This window comes from Urtica dioica, chromosome 1 (assembly GCF_054948205.1).
Source record: "Urtica dioica subsp. dioica isolate 48M chromosome 1, U.dioica_male_clone48M_v1_H2, whole genome shotgun sequence".
Lineage (NCBI taxonomy): Eukaryota > Viridiplantae > Streptophyta > Magnoliopsida > Rosales > Urticaceae > Urtica > Urtica dioica.
In genome coordinates, this window is record NC_142756.1 from 50,424,904 (window position 1) to 50,449,724 (window position 24,821).

The following is a 24,821-nucleotide window of genomic DNA, read 5'->3' on the forward strand; positions in this document are numbered from 1 at the left end:
AATTCGGATGTGGCCCAGATTTACTTTACGGCCAGTCCATCGTTCATAAGGAGTACTGTTACCGGTCGTTTTCGGGACACCGGAAATTCAAAAACGATTCAAGGCCGGCCGGGCTTTGCTGGCCGGAAGCCCAACGGGCCCCGGCCCACCAGGCCCGAGCGCCCCGACGCACCCACGGCCCGGCACGGCCGGCCGGCGAGCACCTGCGCCCCCGGCCCTGAGGGCCCCGGCCCAACGGGCCTCAGCGTGCCCTATCGCGCCTGGCTCGTGCGCACCCTGCGCCCCGGCCTCCCGGCCCGCATGCGCACTCCTGCGCCCCGACCTCCCGGCCCGCGCGCACACTCCCGCGCACCTCGGCCTCCCGGCCTGCGCGCGCCTCGGTGCCCCGGCCGAGCGCCCCTGCTGCCTCAGCCGGGTGTCCCTGCCACATCAGCCACCTCGGTCAAGCGCCTTAGCCAGCTCGGCCGCCTCGGCCGAGCGTCTTCGCCAGCTCGGTCACCTCGGCCGAGCGTCATTGCCACCTCGGCCACCTCGGCCGAGCGTCTTTGCCACCTCGGCCACCTCGGCCGAGCGTCCTTGCCACCTCGGCCGGGCACGCCGCGCCCGGCCAAGTCCCGCGCCTGGCACGCCCCGCGCCCATCCAGGCGACATGTCCCGCGCGCCCTGCGCCCTCTTGGACGTTAGGCCTCGCACGCCTCGCTCCCGGCCACCCGGTGGGCCTCAAGGGGCCGGCCCAAGGCCTCCCCTCAAATACTATAAATACCCCCCCCCTCCTAGGGGAGGAAAAAGATAGAGATTGAATTGATACATTTCGAGAACAATACTTCTCTTCTCTGAAGAATTCTCTCGTGCTCTTGTGACATTCCAAGAGCGCGCACTCCTCTTCCCTCGGCTCAGAAACAAGGACCCCCCTCCACGAGAGGGAGCGCGCTCCTCTTCTGCGACCCGAGCTTCTGCAGTACACACTGTTCTCCAGCTTCTTTGCCCTTGAGCTAGAACTCCGAGCTACGAGCACGCGACCCCTCTAAAGTCTTCACCAGAAGCTACGAGCCGGGTCCTACTCTAAAGTCTTGGGTTCCCAAAGCCTCTGAGCCCAAGATAGCGCCCATCACAAATTGAACTACGTTCTGACCTGATCCCGACTAAAGGGTACGGAGGCAGCCAACCTTTGGCACAGTCACACCCCCCAAAACACACCTCAGGGTTTGGAGGGTGCAGCTCGGTCTACGAGCTCCCATTTTTGGCCCGGGCGCGATCACTTGGTCCGGCCTTGGATCGAACCGCCCGAGGTATTGAATCGTTGTTCATTTTCGTGCGACAACATTTTGGCGCTAGAAGGAGGGCACTTCCCGACTTACACAGCCCGAAATCCCTTCTACAGCTCGACCCCTTTCTTCTCGACTCGAGAAAGACATGAATGGTCAACCACCCGTTCGTTCTGAGGGCGTGAACAACCCCGAAAATGCAACCGCGGTGAAGAAATACTTCCTGCGCTCCCGAGCGCAAGACGACGAGGAGTCTCTCAACGACGAGAGCCACACTCCCTCGCCCCCTCCTCTTCAGGACAGTCGGGACGACCGCATCCTTGAAATGGAGGAGAAAATCCACCAGCTGAAGATAGCCAATGCAAGGTACCACCGCCAACTGGCGGGCAAGGCACCTGCACACGGCGCCCCCCACGGGGAATCTGAGGACCTCATGGACGAGGGACATGATTATGACCCCGACTATGAAGGTTTGGAAATTTCGGCGGACGTCGAGACTTCTCTCACCAAGGACGGGGAACTCCCTGTTGAGATTGAAGCCGGTCCGTCGAAAACGAAAGCAATACCGATCTCCTCTCAAGAAGAGACCTCCCGACGTTAGGCCCATGACCGACTCGGTCAAAGAGGCAATGTCAGGGAAGGTACAATGACTCGGCGAGTAAGGCGCGTGGCTCGAAGCTCACATCCCCATACCGCCGGGCCGGATCTTAGAGATCGACTTACCGCCCAACGGAAAAACCGTGACGAAGACCTCCGAGAGAGGCTGAGTGCTCGTAACGGTCATAACCCTACGGCCCCAATCAATGGGGACCCTCGCACATCTCAAGGGTCGAACGAAAGGCCACAGGTGACTCCTCCTGAACAAGGAATGACCCCCAACATTGGCCTCGACGTCGTCACCATGATTAACAATCTTCATAACGAGGTGCGTGACCTGCGTGAAGGCGGCTTGGCCGGTGATACATACGGGGTCGTGGAAGAACATTCATCTCCCTTCACCGCCCAAATCCTTGCTGAGGTGTGCACGGGAAACTTCAAACTCCCGAATCTCCCTCCATACAATGGGAAATCTGATCCCACGTATCACATCCAACATTACGAAACTTGGATGACGATGCAGGGCGTCTCACCTGGGGCTCTATGCCAAGCTTTTAGTCTTACCCTCACCGGACCCGGTTTCGAGTGGTTTAAGAATTTAAGACCAGGGAGCGTCCAATCGTTCAAAGACTTGAAGGACATGTTCCTGGCACGATTTGCTACATCCATGGTCCAAAAGAAGACCAAGATGTACTTATGGTCAATCAGGCAAGAGAATAACGAGTCCTTGAGACAGTATCTCACTCGATTCACCACAGAATCGAACAAGGTCGACCGCTTTGACGACAGTGACGCAATTACAGCCATCATCGAGGGCTTGCGCACTGGAGACTTCCTAAAGTCCGTCGTCGGCAGAGTCCCTTCTACGATGGCCGAGTTAATGAACCGAGCCAAAACCTTTATGGGGGTAGAAGATTACCTCGACGGTCGTAGGAGCGGCCACCAAAGTTCCCGCCGTCGAGATGAGTCCGGCAGCGAGCCGAGTAACCCCCGCAAAAGGGTGAACAAGGGCGGTCACACTAGCGATAGCCGACCCCCTACGTCTCGAAAGCCGCGTCTTGCGAGCAATTTTAGAGACTACTCGGGTTACACTCCCTTGAACGCCCCAGTAGAGCAAATCTACGCTGTGGCGCGTGACAAGTTCGTCGCTCCGGCTCCAATAAGGGGTAACCCCGCGTCTCGCGACCGGTCCCGCTATTGCGAGTTCCACCAGGATTACGGTCACACGACCGCTCAGTGCTCCCATCTTAGGAAACAAATTGAGACGTTAATCCAGAAGGGAGAGCTCAAAGAGTTTGTCCTTCGCTTGGTAGGAGCGGCAGCCCCCACCGACAATAGGCCACAGCCTGAAAAAGTAGAGGGACCAACCCAAACACCGACCGCAAGGCGGTCACAGCTATGGCTGATGCGCAACTCCACGTCGTCACCACCATACTAGGTGGCTTGCAAAGGAAAAAGCTCCTCAGAGCTGCCTCCCAAGAAGGCCTTGCCGGGCAGGTTAACCTCACCTACGAGGAACCTCCGTCCTTACTTTACGAGACGATACAATTCACCAATGAAGAGGCCAAGCGAGTTGTGCACCCGCACAATGACGCTATAGTCCTTAAGGCCCAGGTGGCCAACAACTTGGTAAAAAGAGTTCTTATTGATAACGGCAGCGCGGCCGATATAATCTTTAAGACCACCATCGAGCGCATGAAGCTCGGGGGGCTCCGCCTTGTCCCAACTCAGACACCTCTGTTTGGGTTCACGGGAGAAAAGGTCATGACTGAAGGAATCATTGATTTACCAGTCACCTTCGGAACTACCGGAGGCATCGAAGTCGTTCACATGGTCCCCTTTCTTGTGGTCGACCAGGAGTCGCCCTACAATGTTATCATTGGGCGACCCACGTTGAACAGACTAAGGTCTATCACGTCCACTTATCACCTACTAGTGAAATTCCCCACCGAAGAGGGAATTGGCATCATGGCCGGTGATCAAACCCAGGCGAGGATATGCTACGTCCAAGGCGTGGACGGCAAGCCCGCTGAAAAAAGGGTTAACACGATCTACCAACTGGAAGACGACTACCCGTGTGATCAAAAAGACGCACGGCAACTCGGGGAATTAGACCCCCGCGACGATGTCGAGAGGTTGAAAGTTGACACCCCTGATGATCTCACTTCGATCGTTCTCGACGAAGCTAAACCTGACCAGGTAGTAAAGAACGGTGCACAACTCCCTCTCGCCATAAAAACTCAACTCGCGTCCTTCCTTCGGGAGTTTAAGGATGTCTTTGCATGGACACATGCAGACATGCCCGGCATAGACCCCGATGTGATTGTGCACCGATTGAATGACGATAAAAATATCGCTGAAAAGGTACAAGCTAGACGTGCGTTCAACCCCGAACGGTACCTAGCAATAAACGAGGAAGTCAAAAAACTTCTCTCCGCTGGTTTCATCCGAGAAGCCAAGTACCCAAAGTGGGTGGCCAATGTGGTCATGGTCAAAAAGCCCAACGGGAAGTGGCGCATTTGCATAGATTACAAAGATCTTAACAAAGCCTGCCCGAAAGATTGCTTTCCACTCCCACGCATCGAACAACTGGTCGACACCACGGCATGACATGAACTCCTAAGTTTCATGGATGCCTACTCGGGCTATAACCAGATACGAATGCACGAGCCCGATCAGATCAAGACAACCTTTGTCACTGATCGCGGCCTCTACTGCTACAAGGTCATGCCTTTCGGCCTTAAGAATGCAGGAGCTACTAACCAACGATTGGTAAACCGGATCTTTGCCGACCTAATCGGCAAGACCATGGAAGTGTACGTGGACAACATGCTCGTTAAAAGCCTATTGGCTACCAACCACGTAGACAACCTGAGGGAGATGTTCTTAATCCTTCGCCGGTACAAAATGAAGCTCAACCCCAACAAATGCGTGTTCGGGGTCGAGTCCGGGAAGTTCCTAGGCTACATAGTTAGCCGTCGAGGTATCGAAGCGAACCCCGAGAAAATCAAGGCACTCCTTGACATGAAGTCCCCGCGACGTGTCAAGGAAGTCCAAAGTCTGACCGGTCGGATTGCCGCCCTATCGCGTTTTGTGGCCAAAGCAACCGACAAGTGTCAACCGTTCTTCAAAGCAATTAAGAAGACGGACGGCTTTGAATGGACGGACGAGTGCGAGAAGGCCTTCCAAGAAATGAAGGCCTACTTTGGGACACCTCCGTTCCTGTCCAAGCCAAAAGAAGGCGAGACGCTTTACATCTACCTCGCCGTCTCCGAACGAGCTGTGAGCGCTGTGCTGATCCGTGAAGAAGATAGGGCTCAATGGCCCATCTTCTACATAAGCAAAGCCCTACTTGACGCCAAAACGAGTTATACAGAGATAGAGAAGCTCTCTCTTGCTCTCCTCGTAGCCGCCAAAAAACTACGCCCCTACTTCCAGGCTCACCCAATCGTTGTCCGAACCGGACACCCAATCGGTAAGGCTCTTCAAAAGGGAACATCGACTCGCATGGCGATCTGGTCCCAAGAATTGAGCGAGTACGGGATTGAGTTTCATCTGAGGCCGGCAATAAAGGCTCAACCCTTAGCTGATTTCGTGGCAGAATTCTCCTACACTCCCGACATGGGAAGAGCAGAAGACGGCTCGACCGACGACTTGTCGGCTTGAAAGAGAAAGGTCGACCCTACGGGTCCCATCTGGGAACTACACGTAGACGGAGCATCTAATGCCCAAGGAGCAGGCGCCGGCGTGATTTTGACAAATCCCGACCGGGAAAAGTTACGCTACGCCCTCCACTACGGATTCCAGGCCTCAAACAATGAGGCCGAGTACGAAGCCCTCATCATAGGGCTAGAGCTCGCTCAAAAGCTCAACGTACAGAATTTACGAATACACTGTGACTCGCAGCTGATCGTAAATCAGGTTAAAGGCGACTACGTTGCCAAAGAACCTAACATGATCGCCTACTTGGCAAAGACAAATGCCAAGCTAGATGCCTTCTCCTGGTTCGAGATCATCGAGATCCCACGAGAAGAGAACTCCGAGGCTGATGCCTTAGCTCGCCTCGGATCCGGTATCACCGAAGACGGGTTGGGAACCATCCCAATCGAGTCTCTCTCGCGACCATCCGTCTCACGTGACGAGGTGGGAACGATTGAGAGCACCGCTCATCCAACTTGGATGACCCCGCTTACGGACTTCTTGCGAAAAGGGGTACTTCTCGAAGACCGCAAAGAAGCCGAAAGGCTAAAAGCCCTCGCATCCAGATACGTGTTGAGAGGCGAAGCCTTATACAAGCGCGGGTATTCAACCCCGCTGCTCCGATGTCTCAACAGCGTCGAGTCGACCAAGGTCCTCCTCGAGATCCACAAAGGCCTCTACGGAAACCACGCCGCTGGAAGGTCCCTCGCGCTCAAAGCGCTTCAACAAGGCTATTTCTGGCCAACGATGAAAAAAGACGCCTACGATTGGGCGAGAAAGTGCGACAAGTGTCAACGTTTCTCCAACGTTCCACGACAGCCGCCATCTCCCCTAAGTAGCATCGTTGTTCCACGCCCTTTCGCAAAATGGGGCGTAGACATTATCGGCAAGCTTCCCAAAGCCCCGAGGCAATACGAATACGCCATCGTCGCTATCGACTACTTCACCAAGTGGGTCGAAGCCGAGCCTCTGGCCAGGATCACCGAGACCAACACTACGAACTTCATCTGGAAGTCCATAATATGTCGCCACGGCATCCCCGCGTCAAGCGTGACCGATAACGGCGCGCAGGGGTCCTGCGACATCCACAGGCTAATGGCCAAGTGGAAGCCGTCAACAAGACGATTAAGAGCAACCTCAAGATAAAGCTCGAGGCCACAAAAGGCGCCTGGGCTGAAGAACTGCCTTTCATCCTATGGGCCTATCGAACGACCGTTCGAAACGCCACCGGAGAGACCCCCTTCTCCCTAGCTTTTGGGGTTGAGGCGGTGGTCCCCGTGGAAATGGAAGTCCCCACCTATCGGGTTGACACTTTCGACGAAAAAGAAAATGAGGAAGCCATGCGCCTCGAACTGGATCCAATCGACGAGAAAAGATCCGAGGCTCTCACCAGACTCGCTGCACAAAAGCGAAAGGTCGAGAGATACTACAACGCCAAAGTCAAAAGGCGGATCTTCGCCGTCGGCAGCCTTGTACTCAGACGCGTGTTCCAGAACACCCAAGTGCAAGGCGCCGGAGTCCTAGGCCCAAATTGGGAAGGACCGTATAGAGTTCGACAAGTCATACACGACGGGACCTACTACATCGAACACACGGACGAAACTCCTATCCGGCACCCGTGGAACGCCGAACACTTGAGGCAGTACCACCAGTGATCAAGTCCCCTCATTATTGCTCTGATTTCCCTTATTCAATAAAGGCCTATGTGCCACTGTTCAAGGATGTTCCCTGTTAGCAAAAATCAATAAAAAATAAAGTTTGCGGTCTTTTATACCCACTTTATTAAAAAAAAAAGTTTTTAGTCATCATGGCACGGCCTGTAAACTAAAAACTTGGGGGGCTAAGGGGTCCTGCGACATACAAGAATTCACGGCCAAAAAAAAAGAAAGGTAAAAACCTTAAGCTCCCCACTTCCGGGATGAGGCTTAGGTCGACCTAACTCGGCGAGCTCGGTCGCTCACCAGAGCAAGCTCAACGAGGTCGGCATTAAGTCGAACTCGCTACTCAAGTCGAGCTCGCTCCTTGAGTCGAGCTCAAGTTCGCTCCTCAAGTCAAGCTCGCTCCTTGAGTCGAGCTCAAGTTTGCTCCTCAAGTCGAGCTCGCTCCTCGAGCCCAGTACGCTCCTCAAGTCGAGCTCGCTCCTTGAGTCGAGCTCAAGTTCGCTCCTCAAGTCGAGCTCGCTCCTTGAGTCCAGTTCACTCCTCAAGTCGAGCTCAAGTTCGCTCCTCGAGTCAAGCTCGCTCCTCAAGTCGAGCTCGCTCCTCGAGCCCAGTTCGCTCCTTAAGTTGAGCTCGCTCCTTGAGTCCAGTTCACTCCTCGAGTCGAGCTCGCTCCTCAAGTCAAGCTCGCTCCTCGAGCCCAGTTCGCTCCTCAAGTCGAGCTCGCTCCTTGAGTCGAGCTCAAGTTCGCTCCTCAAGTCGAGCTCGCTCCTTGAGTCCAGTATGCTCCTCGAGTCGAGCTCGCTCCTCAAGTCGAGCTCACTCCTTGAGTCGAGCTCAAGTTCGCTCCTCGAGTCGAGCTCGCTCCTCAAGTCGAGCTCGCTCCCCGAGCCCAGTTCGCTCCTCAAGTCGAGCTCGCTCCTTGAGTCCAATTCGCTCCTCAAGCCCAGTTCGCTCCTCAAGTCGAGCTCGCTCCTCGAGTCGAGCTCGCTCCTCGAGATGAGCTCCGAGTCTGTCAAGCCGACTGGTACTCCCCACACCGAATCTACGCCTCCTCGAGTCGAGCTCGCTCTTCGAGTCGAGCTCCGAGTCTACGAGTTGACTGATACTCCTCGTGCCGACTCTTCAAAAAAAAAAACCTTAAGCCCCCACTCATGGGAGATAAAGGCTTAAGAAGCTCGGGCCCCCGATGGCCCATCAGACTTATGGGTCCAAGAAAAGACGTCGGCCTAACCCGACGCACCCGCGTTCGCTCAGTCCAGGGTGAGCGGGCCAAAAAGACGTCGGCCTAACCCGACACACCCTCGTTCGCTCACTCCAGGGTGAGCGGGCCCAAAAGACGTCGGCCTAACCCGACGCACAAGGCCTAAGTCCCCCACGGGGATACAGACTTAGGAAGCTCGGACCCCGACGGCCCTTCGTGCATACGAGTTCGAGTAAAACGTCGGCCTTCCCGACGTGCCGTAAGGCGCGTAAAGGAGCAGGTGAAAGACGTCTTCCGAGACGCATGTAAGTCGCGTAAAGGCGCTGCCTCAAACCCGAAAAAAGGCCAAATTTGAGCCAAACTAAGGTTCGCTAGCCTCAGGGCACGAACACCAAAAGACGCCGGCCTAACCCAGCGCATGTGGTTTGAGTAAAAGACGCCGGCCTAACCCGGCGCAACCGCGTTCGCTCACCCCAGGGTGAGCGAGCCCAAAAGACGTCGGCCTAACCCGACGCACCCGTGTTCGCTCACTCCAGGGTGAGCGAGCCCAAAAGACGTCGACCTAACCCGACGCACCCGCGTTCGCTTACTCCAGGGTGAACGGGCCCAAAAAAGACGCCGGCCTAACCCGACGCACCTATGTTCCGACGCCCAATGGCGCGAACACCAACAAAGACGCCGGCCTAACCCGGTGCACCTATGTTCCGACGCTCAATGGTGCGAACACTAAAAAGACACCGTCCTAACCCGGCGCACCTACGTTCCGACGCTCAAGGGCGCGAACACCAAAAAAGACGCCGGCCTAACCCGGCGCACCTACGTTCCGACGCTCAAGGGCGCGAACACCAGAAAAGACGCCGGCCTAACCCGGCGCACCTACGTTCCGACGCTCCAGGGCGCGAACACTAAAATATGTCGGTCTAAACCCGACGCAAAGCGCGTTCGCTTGCTTCAGGGCACGAACCCAAAGACGCCGGCCTAACCCGGCGAGCTCGGTCGCTCAAGCAGCGCGAGCTTGAAGACGCCGGCCTAACCCGGCAAGCTCGGTCGCTCAAACAGTGCGAGCTCGAAGACGCCGTCCTAACCCGGCGAGCTCGGTCGCTTAAAAGCAGGGGCTCCAAAAGACGCCGGCCCAACCCGGCGCGACTTACACGTCCAGTCCCCAATGGCGCGGATGCAAAGCCCCCGGGGACTACCCGGTACGACCTCTTCGATCGCCGAAAGGCACGAAGCGAAGTCACTGGGCCACGATAGCCCACAAAGAAGGCACATGCGAGTAAAAATTGCTCGGAAAATGAGATAGCATTCAACATGAAAGCAACGAAAATATCTCATAAATAAAAAGAGCCACGACTCTGATAAACACGTGCTGAACAAAAAGTGCGTGAAAAATAAATAAAATCCTAGAAATAGGAAGAGAAAGAAAAGCGCTAAACATGCGCGCTGTAAAAGAAAGCCACTCGGCTCAAGGAGCACCCTCGTCCAACAGAGGGAACAAGGTGTCGAAGAAGTCAAAAGTGACCCCCCAGGCCTCGTTCTCGGCCGTGGTCGCGTCTCGACATTCCACCGCTTCAGCACGACGGGCTTCCTCGGTCCCTATGTCGTAGTCATCCTGCAAGTCGGACGCTCTCCGCTCCGCTTCAGCAAGCTGGGACGAGAGTTGAGCGTTTTCCTCCGCCAGAGAGTCGCGCTCGCGCTCCGCCCTAACATGCGCCGCTTCGCTCGAGGTAAGCTGGCGGTGCGACGTCTCCAAGGCATTGGATCGAGCATCCAGTTGCCTCCGAAGGTCGGTAACCTCAGTGCGAAAAATCTCCGCTGATCGGGTCGCCACCTCGCAAGCTCGCCGTTCTTCGGTGAGCTCGCCCGCCATCTTGGCCACTGACAGGTGGGCTCCGTCGCGCTGGCCTTGTGCGATCTGGAGTTCCACCTTGGCCTCTCGAAGCTGGTCTCGAAGCGTCTCGGTCTCCGCCCCCGGGTGCGAATCTCGCTCGACCTGAGCCAACCTAGCCTTTGTCCGGGAGAGCTCCTCCTGAGATGCCCCTAAGCGCCGGATGAAGTCGTGCAAAATCTTGTCCCTTCGCACGGCCCTCACATACGCTTACGACGACAAAGAAGCAAGTGTTAAAACTAAAACCCACGCTTATAGCGAAACAAACAGAAGTACTGACCCTCTGAGCGTCGGTAACACCCGCCTGGAAGAAAGCGATGTCGCCCTTCGACACCATGCCCTTCCACCAGGATAATGGAGATCCCTCGAGGTGGCGGAAACAATCCCCTCGAGCCTCTATCGCCTCTAGCTCCACCTCCGAGTTCGCCCTCTTGGGTTCGGAACGCTCGTCGGGAGGTGCCGATGTCGAAACCCTCTTTAAAGAAGCCCGAGACTCCGGTTCGACTAGACCGGCGGTCTCGACGTGCTCTCCCTTCGCCTTGCGGTCAGCGACCCTAGAGCGAATCTCCGCCATCGACTCGGGGTCCCGAGAAGCGAGAGCCAACCTCCTAGCTCGCCTCTTCGCAGCTACGCAAGGCAAAGTAACGAAAGTCAAGTTCTGCCGAACAGAAAATTTTTACAAAACCGTAAAAGTTACCTCGAGAAGCAGGAGCGGCTGGCTGAACCACGGGACTCGGGGGCCTGCTTGCCCGGAGCGCCTCCTCGGTGCCCGGAGCAAAGGGCGGGAACCACCCAGTAAGCGCCATCAACTCGGGGGAACGGAACCGCTCGCCAGCCTTGCGGGCTTCCGACATCCCTGATATTTCTCGCACAAAGGGGAGCTCCGCTGCCCCCTCGTCCGCTGGAAATTCGGCCAGACGACCGAAGCGAAGGGGCGCCTCGCCAAAAGCGTCCGAGGTGACCCACACCCACGCCCGGCGGCTAGGCGGGTCACAATCTTCGACCAGCCTCACATTGCCCCGAGCACGGGCCATATGAAATCCCGGCTACCCCGGCGCCGGGAAGACGGTGACCAGGTTACGGAAGTCGTCCACGGTCATGGCACGCTGCATCTGGCAGTGCCACTCCATGAAACATGTAGCCAACAGGCGATAGAACGCCGGGCTCATCTGACATGCATGGACCCCTAGTCGGGTCAGGATCCGTTGGACGATCGTGGGAAACGGGAGACGCAACCCGCAGACAAGACTCCCGATCGTCACGGCCGTATACCCGTCCCTGGGGCGAGAGGACCTGTCCTCGGGAGCGGGTCTAAGCAATCCCACCAAGGGAGGGATGTTATACGTTTCCCGAAGCGTGCTGAAGACTCGGGAAGTGAGCGTGCTCGCAGCATCGATTCCCTTGCAGTCTAAGCCGACGGGGGCGGCAGAGTCGCCTACTCCGTACATACGAGTCCTCTCCAGCGATCGGGCATAAGTGTAGCTCGAAGCCTTCGCGGACTCGAGGACCGGCCATGCCATCGCCAACACCTCGGCATCATGTTTCTCATTCCCCCGCGCGGGAGGAGCCTCCGAGTCCTCCTCAAGAACCTCCGAACCCGACCCTTGGGGATCGTCGGAGTAAATCTCGTCCAAGAAAGATTCGGACGGCACTATCGCAAGCTCAACAACCGAGGCGTCCAAGTTAGACGCCCGGGGGAGCTAGACACTCACCACCGCATCACCCCGCCGCTCGAGCAGGGGGGGCATCAAAGGCCGCCTCGCGGGAGCCCAGGTTGATCACCAACCTCGACGAACGCGGGTCCTTGGACCCCTCATCTTCCCCTTCGGGGCCGCGCCTAGTAGGTGGGCCGCTCCCGGGCCCCGCCAGCTCGGCGATCGCCGCGGCATCGGTCTCCAACTCCGCGAGCCATTGGTCGGCCGCGCCAGAGTCTTCCTCGACAAAGATGGGAATCCCATCAAGTTCCTCAAAGGGACCCTTGGCCGCGCCCCCAAAATTTGGGAGAGGGCAGGTAAGGTCAACCTCGGGATCATCAACATGGGAAAGAAGCTCACTCCCCATTAAGAAAAAGGAAAAAAGTCAGCTGCCCGAGGGAAATTTCAAATTCAAAGGAATTTTCCGATTACCCGCAGGCCGCCAGTGTTAACAGAAAGAGCGGGGACCCTCCTATTTATAGAGAGGAAGGAGCAAACCCTGCTCCTTCCCCCTGCGCGCGCAACACAAGGCCCGGCCCGTGGGCCGGCCTCGCGCGCGCGCCAGTCCCCCAGCGCCAGGCCGCGCGCGGGTCTTGCTACCCGACCGGCCCGGTCCGGCACCCAGGGGTCCGGCCACAAAAGATATGCATGCGTGCGGTCACGCGTGATTGAAGGTGAAATTACCTCAACGCCCTTTTCTTTTCTAAAGTTCACGACTTACGTCCCGTAAGCCATAAACTTGGGGGGCTAATGTTACCGATCGTTTTCGGGACACCGGAAATTCAAAACCGATTCAAGGCCGGCCGGGCTTTGCCGGCCAGAAGCCCAACGGGCCCCGACCCACCAAGCCCGAGCGCCCCGACGCACCCACAGCCCGGCACAGCCGGCGCGCCCGCACCTGCGCCTCCGGCCCAACGGGCCTCAACGCGCCCTATCGCGCCTGGCTCGCGCGCACCCTGCGCCCCGGCCTTCCGGCCCGCGCGCGCACTCCTGCGCCCCGACCTCCCGGCCCGCGCGCACACTCCCGCGCACCTCGGCCTCCCGGCCTGCGCGCGCCTCGGCGCCCCGACCGAGCGCCCCTGCTGCCTCAGCCGGGTGTGCCTGCCCCATCGGCCACCTCAGTCAAGCGCCTTCGCCAGCTCGGCCGCCTCAGCCGAGCGTCTTCGCCAGCTCGGCCACCTCGGCCGAGCGTCATTGCCACCTCGGCCGAGCGTCTTTGCTACCTCGGCCACCTCGGCCGAGCGTCCTTGCCACCTCGGCCGAGCGTCCTTGCCACCTCGGCCGGGCACGCCCGCTGCCGGGCACGCCGCGCCCGGCCAAGTCCCGCGCCTGGCACGCCCCGCGCCCATCCAGGCGACATGTCCCGCGCGCCCTGCGCCCTCTTGGGCGTGAGGCCTCGCGCGCCCTGCGCCCTCTTGGGCGTGAGGCCTCGCGCGCCTCGCTCCCGGCCACCCGGTGGGCCTCAAGGGGCCGGCCCAAGGCCTCCCCTCAAATACTATAAATACCCCCCCCCCTAGGGGAGGAAAAAGAGAGAGATTGAATTGAGACATTTCGAGAACAATACTTCTCTTCTCTGAAGAATTCTCTCGTGCTCTTGTGCATTCCAAGAGCGCGCACTCCTCTTCCCTCGGCTCAGAAACAAGGACCCCCCTCCACGAGAGGGAGCGCACTCCTTTTCTGCGACCCGAGCTTCTGCAGTACACACTGCTCTCCAGCTTCTTGGCCCTTGAGCTAGAACTCTGAGCTACGAGCACGCGACCCCTCTAAAGTCTTCACCAGAAGCTACGAGCCGGGTCCTATTCTAAAGTCTTGGGTTCCCAAAGCCTCTGAGCCAAAGATAGCCCCCATACACAAATTGAACTACGTTCTGACCCCTGATCCCGACTAAAGGGTACGTAGGCAGCCAACCTTTGGCACGGTCACACCCACCAAAACACACCTCAGGGTTTGGAGGGTGCAGCTCGGTCTACGAGCTCCCATTTTTGGCCCGGGCGCGATCACTTGGTCCGGCCTTGGATCGAACCGCCCGAGGTATTTAATCGTTGTTCATTTTCGTGCGACAACAAGTACCAGGAACCGTTTTGGACGATACTTGGTTCAAAATATAAGCGGCTGTTTCGAGGGCATATCCCCAAAAGGAAAGAGGGAGTGATGAGTGACTCATCATTGATCTAACAATTTCCATAAGAGTTCGGTTTCTTCCCTCTGACACTCCGTTTTGTTGAGGTGTGCCAGGTGCGATAAGCTGAGAAGCGATACCTTCTTCTTTAAGAAAGTCATCGAACTCTCCAGACATATACTCGCCACCTCGATCAGATCGAAGTGTTTTGATCACTTTGCCAGTTTGCTTTTTTGCTAAAGCCCTAAAGACCTTAAATACGTTAAAGGTCTCGGATTTGTGTTTGAGAAAATAGACAAAACCATATCGCGAGTAATCATCGGTGAAGGTGACGAAGTATTCGTATCCTCCACGTGCCTGTTGGCTGAGCGGACCACATACATCAGAATGTACTAGTTCCAGCAACTCAGTGGCTCTTCGACCCTTATCGGAGAAAGTTTGCTTAGTCATTTTTCCTTCTATGCAGGATTCACAAGTAGGTAGTGAACCTATTGCAGAGGCTTGGAGTGGACCGTCCCTCACAAGTCTCTTAATCCTATCTATACTGATATGACCAAGTCTTAAGTGCCATAGGTGTGTTGATTTTGTTAGATCGGAGGATTCAGAAAGTATGATCCTCTTTGGCTCCCTAATTAGATCATTATCTATTTCGGTATCTAAAATGGAAGGCTGAGTGGGATAAATGTAAAAAAGAGCATTCTTCATACATGCATCGGTGACAAAAGAATTATCAGGAAACGAAATACGAATTCCATTCTTAATGAACTTTAAACAATAATCATGCTCAAGAAGACGAGCAACAGATATTAAGTTCTTCCCAAAGGTAGGAACAAAATAAACATTATTCAAGTTTAAAGTGCGGTCTTCAAAAGACAGCGTCACGGATCCCACAGCCTTCGCAGACACCAGGCTCCCATCACCCCATTTGGAACAGAACTCGCCTTCCTCTAAGCTTTTTATCGGCCTTGTGAGGTCTCTTCTCAGTTCCAGAGGCGGAGGCTTTGTGCTCAGTCGCATGTGCCTCTCCTTGATTCCTCTTACTCTTAGTGAGACCTACAGCAGTGTGAAGTTCCTCCATAAGCTTGGTAACATGGTACTCTAGCTTGTTAATGGAGTAGTTCATCTTTGAGGTATCAAGAGATGCGGGGAGAGTTTCTAAGATCATATCTATGACATTTTTCCCATTTATCTCAGATCCTAGGATTTCCATTTTATTCAGAAAACTAATGATCAATATCATAAAGTCTCCAACAGGAGTCCTAGCCTTCATGTGACAGTTCATAAGCTGTCGGACTGCTTGTTGCCTTGCTTGACTCCTTTGCCCTCCAAACATCTCATGGAGATTGGTGAGCATGTCGGCGGTAGTCTCGATGTCACGATGTTGTTGTTGCAACACATTGTTCATTGATGCTAAGATATAGCACCTCACAATCTCATCGGAGCAGAGCCAGGCTGCCAAGGCGTCTTTGTCCTCTTGAGTTGAATCATTATTCGTCAGAGGAGGATACGGGGTGGTGAGTACCCATTTGTGCTTGTTAAAGGTAGGTATTATGTCGAGGTTATGTTTCGAATTAACGTAGTGTTTGGTTTCGAGTTTGTTCGAGGAAAGGATTATTGAGGGATGTTTGCGAGACATGTTGCTTAATTAAGTTGAAACAAGTTTATGATTAGTCTTTGGTTTAGGATTTAAGTTTCTTTAATACTTTTGATAAAATCCAAAGGTGTTATAAACCAAACAATAATTTACTCCTTCGAGGGAAGGCCACAAAAAAAAACTCCATTTATAAGTAAATGACACATCATTAATGCTTAGCCAAGATGTCAATACACCAATTTTGACCAGCCACCTTTTAAATTGGTTTGATCACTCACATCCTTTCGCAGGGCCTCGAGGGACGATTACTAGGGATTGAGTCTAAGTGTGTAACCAACCACTTAGTCCAAAAGATTGACTTTGAAAAACAATCCGCCGAGGGGAGGTCTTGTCTCATTGTCTCACTTTCGGATTTAGCTCATTGAGCAATGATCAGTGCAAAGCTCCCTTGAGTACTCTCATTTAAGAGAGGGCCACGAGGGTGACTCTTAGTCTAGCGACAATTGCACTTTTCATTTGTGTTGGGGATCGTGGGTTACAAACAACAAGTATATCCCTCCCACTTAGTTTTTGGAGTTGGTTCATCGACTCTTATAAGTTCGGAAGCGGATTTCCTAGTTAGAGAGCGACAGAGCGGACAACTAGAAGAGAATCCTAGATCTTCATGTTCAGAGCAGTGTTAGTGCATAAATGCACAAGGGACATGCTCGGATCTTTTCCTATTTTCTATTTCGGGAAAGTGCGTGAGGGAAGTGTGAACTTCAACTCACTCGAACACTTGAAAGTTTGAGATTACACATCTTTTTTATTTTTCGGCTTGTCTACAAAGAGACATCCCACTTAAATTTTCAAGAGCATATAGATTTTGAACATATGTGATATAGATATAGTTTTGAAAACATTTTGAAAACTTACTTGATTTGGATGACAAAATATTTTCAAGTTTGAAAACGAAAACGGTTTTTCAAAATTCAAACTAGTTTTGTAAAAATTTAATTTCAATTAAACTTTCAAAAATCAAAAAATTTTAATCTTACACATCATGTTAACAATCATATGAAAAACATTTTTTCTCAAGAAATTTTTCTCATTAGAGTTCTATAACTCATGGTAGTGGGGCTGAAAATCCGGAATTCTAAAAAACTGGACTTTCGGAACAGCCGCGCACCTCGGAGTAAAATCGCCATAACTGGCGGCTCCGATGTCCTTTTGACCTGAAACCGGTGGCATTGGACAGAGGACAGACAGAGATTTAATTTGATTCAAGAATCATAAAATTTAGATTTCTGAGCAGAGAGTTATACCACTTTTACTGCGGGTTTTACTCCAGCTCGAAGAAAAAGAAATAATTAAAACTTGGTCCTTTTTAGGTGCGAAAAAGAATCGAGTGTAACGGAACGTTTTAGGAGGTTGTTCAAGATTTTATTTGTGTTTTATTAGCAAGGTAATAACATGGTAAAAAAGAAATAACAATATGCATAAAACGATTCAAGTAAATAAAAGAACAAAAAATTGGCTGCTTAAGCCACGGAATGTGTAGTAATTTAAAATTGGCCAACCTTTCGTTAATATGCTGTAAATAGCCATATTGCTTACGTGACAGCTTATTAATTAAATTAGGTTTACACTTTTGCCCTTATTTAATTCGCAGAAACCGAATAGGGAAGTTTTCAAATTTGAAATTTCCTGCTGATTTTGAAAATTAATAGCCCATTTATTGTTATGTTTTTGGAAGTTTTTAGCGTTGACTTTAGGTAATTAGTATCTATTTTCGTGGTTAAACTCTGTAAATATATTCTTCATTTATTGATATTATTTTATGTTCCATATATTCATAATTTCTAGAATTTTCGTGCTCAAAATATTTCCAGAATTTTTTTTTCAGTTCAAATATACTGTAAATATGCTTTGTATTTACAGTGAATATACTGTAAATATGCTTTGTTTTTACAATGAATATACTGTAAATAAGCTTCGTATTTACAATGAATATACTGTAAATATGCTTCTTATTTACACGAATATACTGTAAATATGTTTTCTATGAACAACAACCAAAAAAAAAAAAAAACTGTTCTTCGTGGTGTCGCAGATCGGGACCTTGGACGCAGATCGCGGAGAGGAGGACGAAGTGACGCTTTAACGCTGGTGGTGACGTGGTGGTGGTCGTGATTATTAGTGGTGGTGGCGGCTTGAAGGAGGTGCTGCCTCTCGCGGAGTTGGAGGCGGGGAGAATCATTTCACACGCACACACGCCCAGAACCATTTATGGCTGTGAAATCAACTCTCTGGTGCTCTCTGCGTCGTTTCCCGGTGTCTCCTCTCGGTCGGGCATCCATGGCGGCTTGTGGCTGTCCTCGTTTTCTCGGCTGAAACACGCGCGGGTGGTGCTCGGTCTCGGCCATTGATGGCGCGCAAGGAATGAAAAAGAAGATAGGAGAAGGAGATGAAAGAGACGATGACGATGAGAGAGAGGAGGGGGGTGCTCGGGCTCAGCCATTGATGACGGCCAAATCCTCTTTTTTTTTTTTTTCCTGAAGAGCAGTAAATAGCGTCCAAATTTGTGGTGCGTGATGTTTAAATTCGTTTGTTAATGCATTTATGGAGTTTTAAATGCTCCCTTGATTTATGCAACGTAGTTATGGTCGAATTTTTTCTTTCCATTTTAATTTCGACGCTGAAAATAATGGGCGGGAATAACAAAGGGCAATCTCGTCCAAATTTGACTGTTAATAAATGACACTGGCTATTTACAGCTTATTAACGAAAGGTGGGCTAAAAAAAATTGCTTATTTTTGGGAGGCCATTTAACTTAATTACCCATAAAAGAAACTAGTAAGACAAGAAAACTAGTCACAAAATTTACTCGAAATTTTCTCAAACTTAAAAACACGATTTTTAATATAAAAAATTAAAAACTCTTAGAACTGATTCTAATGTGTTTTAATAACATCCCAAACTCATAGAAAAACAACATGATTTTAAATTTAAAGGCAAGAGCAATAAATTAAAAAAAAATCTAAGAAAACAATTCTAACTTGTCACAAAATTAGTAAACTTTCGAAAACGATTTTCAAGCTCATATTTTTAAATACATGTACATGCATATCTTTGACCATAGCTCTGATACCATTTGTTGGAATTGATCTAGGGTTTACGAAAAAATTTAACGCTTCGTTAAGCGGCGGAATTTTAAAAAATTTATTTTTCAAGTAAAACAGGTTTTACTAACCTAGACAAAGTGCAAGCACATGTAAATAAAACTAATATGAGCATAATAAATTTACTAACCTCTTTAGAAGCTTGAACGTTGATGAGCCTTCGGAAGGTTGAAAACGTTCGTCTCCTCGCAGCATGTCTCTCTTTCTTTCCTCGGCAACTCGAGCAACCACGAAAGTTTCTATCACTAAATCACTCGAAATAAAAGGAATTAGTGTGTGGGCACTTTTAAACACTACGACTTAAGAATGAGTCTTGAAGTCGCAGAGCTAAACTCTAGGTCAAATGAGGACCTAGGTGCCAAAACAATAAAACGAAATTGACTAGAGAGAGAGAGGAGAGGGGCGGCCACAAGGTCTAGAGAGAGAGGCTCTCAATCTCTAACTTATGTGGAATGAGAAAAATGAGAAGAATGAGGCTCCTATTTATAGGAGAGGTCTTACCTTCAATAAGGTAGTTTCCTCTTCTATAGAATATCACATATTCATGAGCCAATTTTCTCTTTTCCTCTATGACATACTTGGCCAAGGTAAGCCTTCTAGAAGGCTTGAATTTGTTTCCTATTTTGTTCCTTGCCTTGCCTTGTCTCTCTCTTGGGCGCCTACCTCATTTCCTTTTAGGGGAAATTTGTTTCCTCTTTTTCTTTTGGCAAGTATCTTCATACATTTATGCACAAAATATTCTCTCTTTCACACTAAGGGCTGCACGAAATTTGGTCTCCCATTCACTTGGGTTGGACGGCGAAAAGCCTTTTAAAAAGGCTTTCTAGGTTTTTCTTTAATTGTTCATGACAACATAAGAAAAGCCCATTAAGAATTTTCAAGTAAAATTCTATGAAATGAAATTAATTCACAAGGCCCAATAAACATGTTATGGCCGTGTGATATAATATGTCATCATATGACATTGTCAAAAAATTTATTGACATTCATTTCATGCCATGTCCAAAAAGACAAAATTACCCTTTCGACAATTTTCGTTCTTGTTTTGACTTAGCTTCCAGTTTAACTTTTCCTACTCGATGTGATTCGTGACAGTGACCTCATGGATCCAAATGAACAAAGCTTGAGCTAAATAGTTGGACTCAAAAGTTCACAAACCTTTTCGAAGTTTAGCCTAATGTCAACTGACTCCACTAAAGAGTTGACACTGAAAATCTCTCGGTTCAAATGAATTTATTTTCTACTCAAGAATTCAACCTAATTGTAATGAGTGGATCCACAATATATTATCAATGTTTACCCTTCATGAATATCATCAGCTAGTCGGGATTTACAAAATTACCATTTTACCCTTCTACTTGTTATTTCCTCAACTCATTTGTCGCTTGTGAATAAGTTAGAAACAATGTATTGACGAGGAGCTAACAAGTCACATTGTTTCATCCAAAAGAGTCAGGACACAATTTGGACACTGGCCAGTTCATTTATTCACACTCCAAGGAACAAAGCATGAGGTGATATATATTGCATTTCAGCAATCTTGTACATGAATTCCATATCTATGAGAACTTCACAAAGTTACTCATGACATTCTCACAACTTAGTACTTCACCAATGGTCCCTGTTCGGAATCACATAGTGAGTCCGAACTCTGACTTTCTCAAATCAGAATACGTAAGCTGTGAAATGGCATGTCTCATTTCAGGATTAAGGTAAGCACGATGCAATTCATACGTAGTGACTTCGAGACATAAGAGGTTAAATGGTTTGTTCTTATCTTGTCTCTAGAAGTGCACTTTTCAATTCAGTACCTTCGGAAGATACCTAGAAGAACTATAGAGTCTCCAACTCTCAATGCCTCATAACCAGACATCATAGATTCTTCTAACAATCATACTGAGGTCAATAGTCCTTTGACCCTTAGATTGTGAATATATCCTTTTAAGCAAACTACGAAGAGTTTGTTCATGCAAATCTACATTTGTCTCTTCGTAAGTTGTTTAGTTTGTTTATGGACTAAAGACTAATGTTTTATCATAAAGCTTCAAACAGACACGGAAGAATGAAGGAACGTTTCAACTTTTTATTAATGAAGAAGCAATTACAAGCAAGAGTCTTCATGAGACTTTATTACATCAAATGTACAATATGAAGATTACAACTCTTCTTGTGGGCACCATTGACAACAAATCACATAGTGAGTCCGAATCGACTTTCTCAAATGTGAATACATAAACTGTGAAATGGCATGTCTCATTTCAGGATTAAGGTAAGCACGATGCAATTCATACGTAGTGACTTCGAGACATAAGAGGTTAAATGGTTTGTCCTTATTTTGTCTCTAGAAGTGCACTGGTCAGTTCAGTACCTTCGGAAGATACCTAGAAGAACTATAGATTCTCCAACTCTCAATGCCCCATAACCAGAGATCATAGATTCTCCTAACAATCGTACTGAGGTCAATAGTCCTTTGACCCTTATATTGCGAATATAACGTTTTAAGCAAACTACGAAGAGTTTGTTCATGCAAATTTACATTTGTCTCTTCGTAAGTTGTTAAGTTTGTTTATGGACTAAAGAATAATGTTTTATCAAAAAGCTTCAAACAGATAAGGAAGAATGAATGAACGTTTCAACTTTTTATTAATGAAAGAGCAGTTACAAGCAAGAGTCTTCGTGAGACTTTATTACATCAAATGTATAAAATAAAGACTACAACTCTTCTTGTGGGCACCATTGACAACAAACTCCCACTTGACTCAAAGAAGATATGTGTAGTCCTTCATGCATAATCCCTCTCTATGTTGGTTAGAGACCTTGTTCGCTAGGGCCTTGGTGAATGGATCTGCTAGGTTGTCCACCGTTGAGATCTTCTTCACGTCCACGTCTCCGCGCTGCACGATCTCTCGAATCAAATGGTATTTCCTCTCAATATGTTTAGAGCGCTTATGGCTTCGAGTTTTCTTTGAGTGGATCCACAGAATATTATCAGTGTTTACCCTTCATGAATATGTTAAGTTTGTTTATGGACTAAAGAATAATGTTTTATCAAAAAGCTTCAAACAGACATGGAAGAATGAAGGAACGTTTCAACTTTTTATTAATGAAGAAGAAATTACAAGCAAGAGTCTTCATGAGACTTTATTACATCAAATGTACAATATGAAGATTACAACTCTTCTTGTGGGCACCATTGACAACAAATCACATAGTGAGTCCGAATCGAGTTTCTCAAATGTGAATACATAAACTATGAAATGGCATGTCTCATTTCAGGATTAAGGTAAGCACGATGCAATTCATACGTAGTGACTTCGAGACATAAGAGGTTAAATGGTTTGTCCTTATTTTGTCTCTAGAAGTGCACTGGTCAGTTCAGTACCTTCGGAAGATACCTAGAAGAACTATAGAGTCTCCAACTCTCAATGCCCCATAACATGACATCATAAATTCTCCTAACAATCGTACTGAGGTCAATAGTCCTTTGACCCTTATATTGCGAATATATCGTTTTAAGCAAACTACGAAGAGTTTGTTAATGCAAATTTACATTTGTCTCTTCGTAAGTTGTTAAGTTTGTTTATGAACTAAAGAATAATGTTTTATCAAAAAGCTTCAAACAGATAAGGAAGAATGAATGAACGTTTCAACTTTTTATTAATGAAAGAGAAATTACAAGCAAGAGTCTTCGTGAGACTTTATTACGTCAAATGTATAAAATAAAGACTACAACTCTACTTGTGGGCACCATTGACAACAAACTCCCACTTGACTCAAAGAAGATGTGTGTAGTCCTTCATGCATAATCCCTCTCTATGTTGGTCAGAGACCTTGTTCGCTAGGGCGTTGGTGAATGGATCTGCTAGGTTTTCCACCGTTGAGATCTTCTTCACATCCACGTCTCCGCGCTACACGATCTCTCGAATCAAATGGTATTTCCGCTCAATATGTTTAGAGCGCTTATGGCTTCGAGGTTCGTTTGAGTTAGCAACAGCCCCACTATTACCACAATAATGGGTCATGGGCTCGTCGACGTTTGGAACTACTTCCAAATACTTAAGGAATTTTCTAAGCCATACAGCCTCTTTTGATGTTTCACAAGTAGCCACATATTTGTTGGTGGATCGAGCTCGCATCGAACACGAACGATCGCTCCGATGCGACTCGTTTGAGATGTTTCCACCATATAACCATATTAATGCGGAAAAATAATTAATTACACTGATCATAAGCTAATTAAATTATGGTTATAATTAACAAGATCTAGTTATGTTTAATTAATTTAATTCACGAGAGCATATAAGTCAAGCAACCGATATAAGAGTAAACAAGTACTTACATTGATTTTCGGTTCAGCTACAGAACGCTCCAATCCAATCGCGTACTCCTTGCGTCGTCTTGATGAAGGACTCGAGGATGACACCTTAGTCTTCCGAAACGTAATCTCCGAGACGAATAAGAAAGATGAGTGAGCACAGTCTTTATCTCAATAGATCAGAACCTAGGTGTTTCGAGATCTCTCTCTTATTTTACTAAGAATGGAAACGAATTTTCGAGGGGAGGGAAAGGCAGATGCACGACCAAGGGAGGCTAGTGATGCACGGAATTTCTCTCAAATTTCTTAAAAAAAATTGCTTATTTTTGCCTTGTCATGAACCCCTATTTATAGTAGTAAAAGAAGATATTCATGGAATCTTCCAGAATATTTTATTTCCTTTTATTGTGTTCACACTAGAGGATTTAATCTAGGCCCTTGGATCACAACAAGTGAATCCTACTTTTTCTCTCATCCATCAGATCAATATCTATGGGATATTATTCTTTTATTTAAATAGAGAATAATTTATTTAGTGAGATAATAAAGGAGAATATATTATTCTCCTAAATATTCTCCTAAATACTTTCCTTTAAATAAGGAAAAAATATAGGACAATATCTTATATTTTTCTCTCTCCTTTATTTAAACAACTAAATAGAAAAAATTGGTAAATACCAATTATGTATTTTCGAATTTGATGGCACACGGCCAATGAGATTTGCGCAAACCCTAGTGCCAAATAGCCAAATTCGAATTTTCCATGTGTGCAAGGCCCAATTGCTTAAAACCCAATCAATCATTTATTTACTTGGTCCAACAATAAACAAATAATTAATAATTGTTTATTTACTTGATCAAACAATAAATAAACAATTCTACCATAAATATTTATTTAATTCTGTGAATACCCGTTTTCCAGAATTAATGCTGTCAATCACAATTACAGCAAGTGAGATTAATAATGATAAACATTATTATACGAAAGTTCTTATCCGCCTTTATCAGAGCCGAATCGGGGACTATGGACCTAGTAATAGAAGCTTAACAAATCCGATGAAAAAGACGAAATAGTCCTTTCTCTTTTGTCCATCGATTCGTCTAATCTTGGTCAAATACTCCACCTTGTAAGCCAAGACTGAACTCTCCTTTATACTAGAATTATATTTACTCATCGTGACGAGTGTCCATTGATATAGTCAGTTCGTGATCAAGATCCTCCAGGTTCAACCCGTGTCAAGAGAAGTCAATTTTTCCGTTATACTTTTCTTGATACATATCAGCCCTACGCATTGTTGCTTCCCCAACGAAAGATTCTTTCGAACGTTACTTACTTTGAAAGTGCTAGCAATCTATCGGTTCTGGAATCAACCCTTAGGTGAGTGAACATTAACCTTCTTTCAGGAAGGCTGGATTCCGTATCTGTAAATCACTTCCTACTCGAATCATGCTCTGAGAAAACTCCCAAGACATAAGCTGTGATTAGCATGAATAGCCTTTTAGCGAATGAGTCAAAGAGCTCAGTAACATAACCCAGTGTCCATGATCACTTCAGGATTTAGATCAAGTCTCACTGTGACCATCATAGTGGCCTCGGTTAGCGTGTCGTAACGGTCATTAAATGATA